The sequence below is a fragment of the Dermacentor variabilis genome, chromosome 6 (assembly GCF_050947875.1).
Source record: "Dermacentor variabilis isolate Ectoservices chromosome 6, ASM5094787v1, whole genome shotgun sequence".
NCBI classification, from domain to species: domain Eukaryota; kingdom Metazoa; phylum Arthropoda; class Arachnida; order Ixodida; family Ixodidae; genus Dermacentor; species Dermacentor variabilis.
The window spans coordinates 19208720-19220089 of record NC_134573.1 but is presented as its reverse complement, the minus strand read 5'-3'; the positions used below and the strand labels follow the sequence as shown (position 1 = coordinate 19220089).

The 11370-nt window shown below is 44.8% G+C and overlaps 1 protein-coding gene and 1 pseudogene across 1 annotated transcript in view; one reads left to right on the top strand and one right to left on the bottom strand.

Moving 5' to 3' along the window:
- Nucleotides 1–401: 401 nt before the first annotated feature.
- LOC142586488 (U2 spliceosomal RNA) lies at nucleotides 402–581 on the bottom strand (annotated as a pseudogene).
- Nucleotides 582–2109: 1528 nt separating this feature from the next.
- Nucleotides 2110–11370, top strand: part of LOC142584096 (uncharacterized) — a 160347-nt gene continuing 151086 nt past the window's right edge. The window contains exon 1 of the mRNA XM_075694270.1: nucleotides 2110–2228. The gene's annotated coding sequence lies outside the window, so the exon portion shown is untranslated. The remainder of the gene's footprint in view (nucleotides 2229–11370) is intronic.

The window sequence follows — 11370 nt, the reverse complement described above, 5'->3', positions numbered from 1 at the left end:
CCTCGGACCGTCATGAACGTGCTCATGTTGTACACTTATAATGTGGCGCCACCCCTTCCACATAAGCTGAGTCGTCATGCGCCCGATGGCGCACGCACTAGTCAGATGGCCCAGCCAGATGGCTGCTACGTGCCGTGTGCCATGACCCACGCGCTAGGCACACTATTCTTCAACGAGAACCGTGGAGCCATTATGACGTCGGGGACGCGTGCTCGACTCGCACCGTGGAGGCCCGGGCTCGGTTCCCACCTAGACCGAGATGTACCAAATTTTCCCTACAAGGCCATTACTGTACTTTTCTTAGAAATTTGACGACAACGCTTTGAGCGAAGCTGCACATGGCTAGATTCTGGAAAAAAATTCGTGCCCCTATAGAGTAGTGTGGATCGAGAGTTTTCCCCCTTACTATGGCAGATCCCGAAGATAGTGCATTATCGGGCCGACCCGAGGCGGAGGTGAAGCAGGCTTTAAGCACTCAGCCAACTTGCAAAAATAAGTTTAATATCATAGGTACAAATACAACCCGCATCAGATATTAAGGTGATAAGAACAGATACTAGACTTTGACCCGCAATGGCAATGTCTATGTTCGCACGGCCCTCTCTTTGTCGGCGTTCCAAGTGCTTGCGTGTCTACTTTCCTTTCCTTACACTCTCCCGTGGTAACGGTCCAGTAAGCGTGCTGCCCGTCGTGACCGCGAGGTGGAAATAATTGCGAACCGTCCATGTGGTGCTGATCCCGTAAACTCAGAACGGTTCACCGGAACAACGGCTAGGGCTGAGGGTGAGTTTGTGGGGAATCAATTTTGTGTGGCCTGTGTTCTGTGTGACCACTTGTGGGGGTCGAGTTACCTCACAACAATTACTACACTGTGGGACGTCGACAAATGCACAATCACCTTGGCTACGGTGAAGCAGTGCGTGCCCTTGGGGTGCGGTAAGGTGCTTACCTGTTCTACGTGCTGGGATTCGTTAGTAAAATATGTCGTGCCGCGTTTTCCAACAATACATGAGTATGTATACCCCCCAGTAAATCATCATCTACCGAGGCTCAACATCGCGGAGTAGCGACTAGTCGTGTGTCGCCTTCCATTCATGTGGATACAGCGTTTGATGCTCGCCAATGGGCAGTTCGCCATTAAGAAGCCCATGTACACAGCTTGGCTGGTCATCTACCTTCACAGAGTGAAGTGGAACTGAATTTTTGGCGTGTTTCACACACTAATCGCACCGTCGGCTATTCTTTATACGATCTTTCGGTCCCGCCGACGCTGACGAATTTTCGTGTAGCGGAGTATATCATACTCTCTTTTAAAAAATTGCAACACAAACACGGTGCAAGATACGATATATACATATATAAATATTTATAATGTGCAAAGTGTAAGATCCACAGACAGCACCTAGTAACACTTTTCTGGACTGAATATAGCTCGTGCACGTGTTTCTTCTTTAAATTCATCCTTGAAGCATCCAGCAGCTGTAATTTAGTCGCACTTAACTACCAAGCCTCTTATGTCGCCAACTGTCCACTCCGAAGCCGTCATCAGGTGTTCTTTGAGGGGCATAATTTTTTCTACCATAGCCTGAGCATGACAAGCCGTAATATAATTCAGCGTCTTTCACGTCACTGGCTATATGAAGAGAAAGGTGTAATCCTCAAGCCATCAAAGGGAACACAGGTGCAGCGTAAGAAAAATGCTCCACAATGACGCTCAGAGCTACGCCGCGCAATCAATTAACGACATACTTTTTCTGAGTTCCTTTATTGCTGCGCCGTGGAGCATACATCACACTGCCGACATAACTGCCTGTGCGTGCTGCGATCGCTCCTGATATGCACAGCCGTGGTCGGTCTGTTTACTGTTTATTTTTTGTTCCTCTTATTTCTCCGGGGCCTGAAACTACTGAGTCGCTTCGGTGCGCGAACTTCTTTGAGCGACGACAAACGCACTACTTTGTGCTTTCTGACGTGTTAAGAAACTTCAACCTTTAGAGAAGGCAATGAATAATAAATGCCAAGAACGCAGGTGCTTATCAGGGGGGTATGCTGAATGTGCTATGGCGCTTCGAATATTACGCAAGAGCGTAGGGTATAAAAAAACACTGTCGGTGCTACTCGATTACTCTTGTGCCGAGGAGACGACGAGCGGAGACGCCCAGCACGGACGCAACTTCTCTCTGTCGACAGAAAGGCTTAAAGAGGAAGCTTCTCGTGGCTGAGAAATCGTAAGTGATAAACTTTGCCTTCACGGAGCTCTTTCCAGTTCCCGTTAGTGAACACTGAACATAATGTTTTAACATATCAAGCCCGGTCACACATAATGCATAAACATTGTTTTAGTTGTACCGTAGGCTTTCAGCGGTCCCAGTATTCAAAACCATTTATTCTATTCGTTACCTGCCAAGGTCTCGTTCCTGAGCTCCACGACAACTCTTGATGGTAACCGATGGATCGAATTACTTCGAAAGCTGCTTCTTACTTAATATTATTTTTTAGTATTGAAATAGAGCGATAATTTCTCTAAGTATATTTTGTGAACTTTCTTTTCTATGTAGAAACACTTAGCGAAGGCACCAGTTTACTACTTTCATGCTGTTGACGTAGAGCGTCGTCACTCTTGGTTTGACATTTTTGTAATAGGAGCAAAATCCACACAGACAGGTAGCAGACCACCTAAGGAGTACCGTGTCTGCCTGAGCGGTGGCAGGTTATTAATCTAGAAAGCGAGATAATGCTCGCACTGCGGCTGAGTAACTGCAACAGAAGAAGCGGCAACGTTGTAATTTTCATAACTCCGTCCAATCCTCGCAGCGAAGCTGCATGTGGCTGGCCGACTCGTCCCTCCGTCCGTCCGTCTGGGGGTCGCCTGTACGCATAAAATTCCTCCGGTGGAACCCCATGCGCATGCGCGAAAGAAAAATAGAAATAGAAGCACGCGATTAGCCAGTACCACCTAGATAGCACAACGCCTCTTTATTCCAGTCAATGACGGCACGCTACCTGGCCCGAAATTTCCATTGACAAGGCTGGCGGGATGAAAGCGGTGACGTTAAAATTACTGTGGCGGGAGCACCCGATTTGATTCTATGGCAGACGGGCCAGGTGAAATGACGCCATGGATCGGAGTGAAAAGGTCTTGTGCAATCTAGGTCGTGCTGGATTTGCTGCGCCAGTAGTGACGTCGATGCGCTCCGTGGTAGCCGACCGGGCACGCAGTAGTTTGCGACTCCGAAATGGGTAGGTGTCCTGTTCTAATGTACTGAAGTTTGTACCCCATTTTTCGCTGTCAGTTCCACTGAGTGACGTTATTTAAGTTCATGCTCTTATCACTAGAAGTGACTCTGTTCGCGAGTTGATGTAGTCGAGGTAGGGCGTTGAGCCGAGGCCCTCTTACGAAGACGGAGGTGAGCGTGCTTTTTTTTTCTTTTTCCCAACAATATAGACTCCCATATAACTTAATATAGTTAGGCAAATAAGTAAAGAATTCCAGTAATTCCTGCAGGTTATGGTTTCCAGGTTCGGTGCCATCAAGAAGAGCAATTGTTTAAAATGACAAATTTTCCATGAGAAATAAAGATACGTACATTTAAATGTCGAGCAAGGTCCGTGCCAGTTTACATTCCTAAGCCGGCGATGCATACAGCAGTTTTTACCGTAATAGAATACCAATGATAAAAAAAGCAGCTAGAAAACGTAACCAGTCGGCCACACGCACTTAAGGGCGGCGATATCTTCTGATTATCTGTAGCCGTGAGCCAACTAACGAAGCCATATGTATATTTATTATATGTAAATGTCTGCACTGTAGCTTAGTAACGAAAACGTGGGCGAGTTGTACCTGGTAGTGTTGCATGCTCTGTCATTTCTTCTCATATATCGATTGCATAAACACAAATCCTTGCCCTTGTTTGCTCCTTGCGTCGTTGATTGCACACTTGCACAAAATAAATGCAACACATAAGCACTAATTGCACATTACACTTTCATATGATATCCGTTGCAGCATTACATGAACTTACGAGCTGCTATTTTGGTGTCACGTTATATGCAATACACAGAGGAAACCACGTTTTGGTGTCGAATACGTGACAAGAGCTTTCACTGCCGTGCACGTCATGCTAGCGCGAGTGCTCAGCTGTCGGCACGGCACATGCGAGTTGGGTAAAGCGGAAAAGTTGATTTCTATTTTATATATATGGGTCATTACATTTAAAATGTACCAGGTATTTTTTCTACCATCGTTCATCCTACGAAAAAAATAAGTCATACCATTTTACCGCAGTGTGGGAAGCAAAGTAATTATAGAAGCGACGTTTTACTGGAAAACAAAATTGTAATACCGTGACGGCGCTTGGAAGCTTCCGCGTACAAGTGAAACTATTTTACGTAGAAAACTTTCTGCGGGATTATTACTTTCACCTTCTACGGCGAATATTTTTTTCTATAACCTCTTGACGGCACTCTTTCGTAACTAATGTAGTTTATTACGTTTTCTTTTTATTTACATTAATATTGATCATCAACAAAAACCGACAATTGCCGACCACTTTTTTTTTACAAGAAGCTAACTGTTCCATTAGGAATGTATTCACAACATGGGCTTGATATGTATGCATTCCAGATGATAAACATACTCTGATAAAAATAACACTTCACTTTCCGTTAAAGTCTTCATAAAAATGGTAAAATGACGTTCTGACTAAATCTTTAGCTCCAAGTCAATGTATTCCTTAATCGGCATTGTATAGTATAGCATAGTATAGTATAGTATAGCCTATTTAATTACAAAGTTTTAAAAGATTAAATTTTGTTTTAGGCCAGACAAACCATTTTTAACTGCACAACCACAAGGTTACACGGAGCATCTCATTGTATCGCTTTTGAAACGCCGAACGACCTGCTGTCAGTCGGCGTTCCAGCCCGGTTCGTTTCACGTGTTCCTTATTTTCCTTTTTGAAGATAAAGTTCTCTTCGGTAACTTAAGATTGATTTAGGGTTCGTAGGGTCTTGGTTTCCGACGAGTTTCGTCCTGTAAACTAGACGATTTGATGACTTCTACTGAGCGCAGGACAAGGAAATCTCATTTAGGCTTCTAACAAAACAAAATATGGACGAAGCATGCGTACAGCTATGTGCGGAGAAGTAATTATGTGTAATTGTTACAAAAACAGAGAAATAAATTAAATCCACATCCGCCCGTTCACACAGCGCGCACCTAAAACTGGAACAGGTAGTGTGGCTCTACAAAAATTATGGGCCAATCCCTGAGAGATTGCCGTCTAAAATTTTAGGCAGATCGCAGAGGTAGTGCAGGATAGGGAACAAACCACATGGTGCACTAATGCGTACAAGAACAAGCTGTCTGTCTTCGATGTCCATTGCTAGGTGTATTGTCGTGTTTTGTCGTGTTTCTTTTTTACCGGGCGCTTCGCCTGCATATAATCATAATGCGCAAAACATACAAAAATACATTCTCCTGCCTGCTTTATTTCGCACGGCATTATCTCAAACCTGCATTGTCTCCGTCCCGGTGTAGCCTTGCGCTGTAAGCATTCAGATTACTTCGATACTTGAATTCGCTCTTTTGTTGAACAGGACGTAACCCAACGAGAATAGAAGTCAGCGAGAAGGGCTCAAAGTGATAACACTTCCATGTGTCATTCATGATAGTCACTTTGCTGAACCATGGGGCCAGTTCAATCTTTTTGTAACACCTTCCTTTGGAACCCATAGTACCATTATCCCTGGAATACTCTCCACTGTCCACATGAACAGGTGATGGGGCGTCATGGTTTGGTCATCACATGTCCGTTGAAGACTGGTTTGACCTGCTAGGCAGTTCACGATACGTCCAGGACAGTCACAGGCACACTTACCAGGCTATAGCATAAGAACGTCCATTTTCCACTAATTCCGAAGTTTTCTTTGTGATTGCAGAGACTCACAAGGTTCCGTTTATTTTTGTGCTTTGCTGGAACTCTGTCGCAAAAGTAGAGAATTTTTTATAGATGCTACAACTGCTTCTTAAGTACTGTCACAACCTTGGCCCCGAAGGCGGACACTAAAACAAGGGCGTGCTCTGTACAGTCAGAAATTACAACGTAACTCTTTACTACAGTTCCTTCGTCTGGGCAGAAATAGACTACAAATGGGTGCAGTGTTTCTTGCTCATTCACCCAGTGGTAAGCCTATGATGCACCTTGTTCAAGGAATGTACAGTTCTCTGGAGAGTCTAGAAAAACAAGTGCTTCGGCTTTGGTGAGCTTCGACTTTGCATTACGTAGGTAGATTGCTTAATTTTTGCTAATATATTGAATGTTCTGTTTGGCCCCTATCACCAAAAAAATTCTCGGAAATGTCATGCGGTACTAGCAGAAGAGCTTAGAGTTTACATCCTCGGTCATCTACCCCCGTCTGTACACGTCTGTGATCAACTTCTTTGTTGTTAAGTACTGAGCTATTCGGGAAAGCCGTTTCGGCGTGATCTGTACTGGGGCAGGTCTGGCACCTCCCCTGCATGTAATCTTCATTTTATGTGTCCATACAGTTGTTGCCAATATTTCTTCCGGGGACTTGTTTATTCAAGAGCTGCGGATCATAAATTAAAATTTTGGTGCTCTGTGCAGACGCAAACTGATTAGGTGTCACTTGCACACTGTCACCACGTAGTTACATAGTCGCAACCTTGCAGATATGAAAAATCCGCACTTCATATTACGACTCCTTTTGCACTGGGCATGCAGCACCTTTAAATTCAAAAGCACCAGTTGCTTTTGTCGGCCTACTATCTTTCTTCCCTAGGTCACAATATCATCTGGTAATCATCTTCGTAAAAGTCCTTGATCAAAGTCTTCACGCGTTCCCTGACTGGGTGGCCTTTCTTTTTTGGTGGGGCACTACGGATTCCATGCACAGTACTCAGTTTGATTGCTTCCCGTACTTGTGTTTTCTAGACTCGAAAATGGTCCACAATTTTCTTTTGAGACCAACACACTGCAGCTAGGGTTAAGAGGTGTATCTTCTTTTCGCGCATTTGTTTAATTAGGCGTGGAATTATTTTATTCGATTTTTCATCAAAGTCATATTCGCTAAGCACAAAATCAATGCGTCTCCCTTTGTACTTGCTGTCTGACTGGGTGCAGGAAAGCTGCGCACTTGTCTCTCTGAAGCGGTTCCGTGACTCAGGCCTTTGTCGGTTGCACAATACTTTGGGCTTCTTTCAAATATTTCTCTACTGGCAGACGTGTCCACTGCTCAGGCACTCTACGCATTCATACTTCTCACATGTGCTACTACCGAAAAAGCCATCAAGTGTAAATACTGAAGTGTTCTTTGAAAAGAATACGTCTTTCCCACTTCACAGCAACGGCCCTTACAAGCTTGGCACACTCCAGCTCCTGGAAAGAGATCTAAAGTTAGGTGCGAATATCACAAGAATAATGATGTCACGGATAATCCTTGACAATTCTTGATGACTGCGGATTCGAGCACCCTTTGGATTATAAGTGTCATGTGATTTTTTTTACGTAGAAGTGATGATGTTTGCCACATACTGTTTCATTCAGTAGGCGCTGTGAACGCAGACTCAAGTGCCGGTGGTTCTTTGACACTATTGATCAGCGCGAAAATCGTGCTGGTTTGAGAAGAAAAAGGCATTATTATCCAGGAGCTTTGCAACGTGAGTGTAAATTATACGTTCAATAAGCTTGCATGAAATGCATGTTAACGAGATAGGACGATAATTTGACGGATTGGGGTGACTTCCTGCCTTAAACATCACTGCCACTCTGCTTACCTTCCACTCGGACGGAATTTGGTCACTGGAAGTAGACTGCGTGAGAATGATTTGTAGTACGTGACTGGATATTACTTTTTTGCATTTAAGGATTTTAGAAGATATATTTCGGGCTCAGGAGCACTGGATATCTTTAAATTATCAATTATTTTAGAAATTCCTTCACACCGAAGTACTAATTGGTGGCATTAGAGAGAAATTTGAGCTGAGCGGTATATTAATATTAGCGGCTGGTTCGTGGGTGAAAACGGACGTGAAGCACGCATTCAAAACGTCAGAACGAAGCTCCTTCGGAACGACAGAATTATCCTAATATAATAAAGAGATGTTAGGTGAGCCACTACGGTTTGGAGTTAACAAAGTGGAAAACATTTTTGGGTTATTTCGGCGGAGGTCAATTAAGTCCTTGTTGCAGAAGTGTCCTTTCGTGCTCTTCAAAGACTTCGTATAATTATGCAAACACTCTAAGTACTTATCCCATTTTAGTGCAGAATTGGAGCTCTTGGCTTCCCTGAACAACCGCTTTTTCTTGTTACATAATTTTATTAATGAATTTGTAAACCGCGGTTACCCGGCTTCAACGCGAATGCAAAGGAGGGGTAGATAGGATTCCATTAGAGAGATATCTTTTTCTTTATATAGGCCTTTAATAGGCCTATTTGGAGGTGATTGTTCAGTGTTGAAGAAATTTGACCATTTCCTCATTGATTTTGGAAAAATCAGCTTTGCTGTAGTCGCAAACGTACTTTACTGAACGTTAGCGCGTAAGAATTGAAATAGCGAGGTTGAACAACACTAACATACGATCGCTAAGACCGTCAGTTGATGATAATGACGGAATTAGCTCAGGATTTGACACAAGGACAAGATCAAGGGTGTTCCTACCCCGAGTTGGTATTGCGAACTTTTGAGCGAGGTTGAAAGAAAGAATAAGATCAAAAAAATATCTAGAATGACGTGAAGATTCACTTAAGTTGTCGCAATCAATGTCTGGAAAGTTAAAATCATATGAGGTAAGCGCAGGGGAACTGGTTTTTGATACCAATTTGAATGATACTTAGGTCGTCAATGTAGGAGTGATCAGAATCAGGTAGCCGGTAGCAGGCAATGATAATAGTGGCGCGATGAGCCAATGAAATGTTCAAACAAAGGATTTCGCTTTCACTATTCATTTCAACGAGAGAAGAAACGAGGGTGTCCTTAACAAGAACCACCACGCCGTCCCCCCGGCGACTACATGTGTCGCGCCGGAAAAAAGCGAAGGCTGCTTATCGTGCAAAATTTCGTCATTCTGTATATCAGGTGTAAGCCAAGTTTCGGTAAAGATGGCGATAGCGGTGCTCTTGTCATCCAATATCGCTTCGACAGTGTGTTTCTTCGGGAAGTAGCTTCGGATATTGGTCGGTAAAACAGATCTATTTCGTGGGGCAGGGGCCCGCCATGGTTGCTCAGCGGCTATGGTGTTGGGCTGCTGAGCACGAGTTCGCGGGATCGAATCGCGGCCGCGGCAGCCGGGATTCCCAGGCCGGGTGGTCAAAGAAACGCAGGTGGTCAAAATTTCCCAAGTCCTCCACTACGGCGTGCCTCATAATCAGAAAGTGGTTTTGGCACGTAAAACCCCATAATTTAATTTTTTTTCTTGGGGCAGGGTTTGCTCGCCTGGAAGTTCCGAAAGGGTGGTGCGCCAAAGACTTGCGGTGAGCATGCGGTGAGCGCTATGAACTTAGCTTGACCGCAGAATCATTTCCCGCATCGTACACAAAGTGTTAGTTGTTCATAATAAGCTTATCAAAACAGCTTTTGAAAAAAGAAGTACTTTGCTGGCCATACGAAAAAAGTTTCTTCCTTGCCAAGCGCGCACGCGCAGAATAATCTTCACGGACTGAAAACGACGAGTCTTTAGCTTTGAACTGGCAGACGGAATTTGCCCTTTGCCTTTGAATCTTAATTACCTGGCAATTATCGGGTGGTTCTTTCCTGGCTGGAAGCAGCCAAATCTGTGGGCACCTTCAATATCATGACTATTAATGTTGTTATCGAGCTCCTGGGAGCAGAATGAAACGACCCGTGATTCAGTCGAACCACGTTTCATCTTGCTTATCGGTGATCCGAAAAAAACAATAAGTGAGCGTCGGAGACAAATTCTCTGCGTCGTCGCATTTGTTCGAAAGTAGTTTAATATCTGAGGAATGTTTAGCCATATCGGGATCGGCTACATAGCTTGCGCAACTTAACTTGTTTCCGCATTTTTTTCTAGGGCGTCGACTCGCGAGGAGAGGCTAGAAATTGAATCCTCCACCTGCGACTGAGCACCGTGAATCAGCGCTAGTTGAATTAACACAGTATTCTGAGATCATTCAATGCGGGATATGGCCATAGCGATGGATTCAAGCAACGGCTGACGATTACTATTACCATCGGGTCCTGGGTTTAATTCGACGTCCCCAGCCAACACTAACAGAAGGCAAACCACATAGGCGCTTATTCATTGGTGAAAAGATATGAACAATGTTTTTCGAAAGCAATTAATGTAGTCAGCGGGGCAAGACACCGCAAGCAGAAATTCATTATCAGAGCGAGTGCAGTTAGTATTCACCAAGTAACCAACCTGCATGAAAAAGGGCATTCTCTTATCCAGCATAGTTGTGGTGGCGTGCCCCGAGCGATTGCAGCATGGTGGCGGTATTTGTAGTCCATCCGAAACGGCTACGCAGAGCGTAGCACTTTTTCGACAGATGTGGAAAAGGCCAGCAGTTGGAGGCAGCGCGGGTAAGGCCCGCCGTTGTTTGTGCTGACTGTGGTGTCACTTTGTCACCTAGCGTCCCAGTGATAGCCCTGGTCATAACGGCTGCCTTGACAGCACAGCGACGTTGACGTGGCTATCCATAATAGTGCGGACTGCACGAAAAAGGTCATTCTCGTGACCAGAATAGTTGCGGTGGTGTGCTTCGCAACCGTATTTATACTTGCTAAATACATATTGTCACGTGGTGGTGATGTTAATAATATTATTTGGGGTTTTACGTGCCAAAACCACTTTCTGATTATGAGGCACGCCGTAGTGGAGGACTCCGGAAATTTTGACCACCCGGGGTTCTTTAACGTGCGTCTAAATCTAAGCACACGGGTGTTTTCGCATTTCGCCCCCATCGAAATGCGGCCGCCGTGGCCGGGATTCGATCCCGCGACCTCGTGCTCAGCAGCCCAACACCATAGCCACTGAGCAACCACGGTGGGTGTGGTGGTGATGTTGAAGAACACAGTAGCAAATGCTGTGAAAGACAAAACTAACTTTTATTGGGCGAACCTGTGCCCACAAAAACAGGCTGCACTTATGGCACAACGATAGCGGCGAACACGGTCGGCGATCGTCGAAAATCTGATCAGCGGGTCAAGCGTGTCCGCTTTTATACAGCAGTCGTCGAATGTTCCAGACTAATCGTTCGGACCCGCCTGCCTTCCACAAAGTTCTACACCATTCGCGTCACGCGATGAAATTAGATAACACAACGTTCGGCGACAACAGACAGCCGGATAGAAGCATCGATAACTTTCCAGAAACTTCGGATACA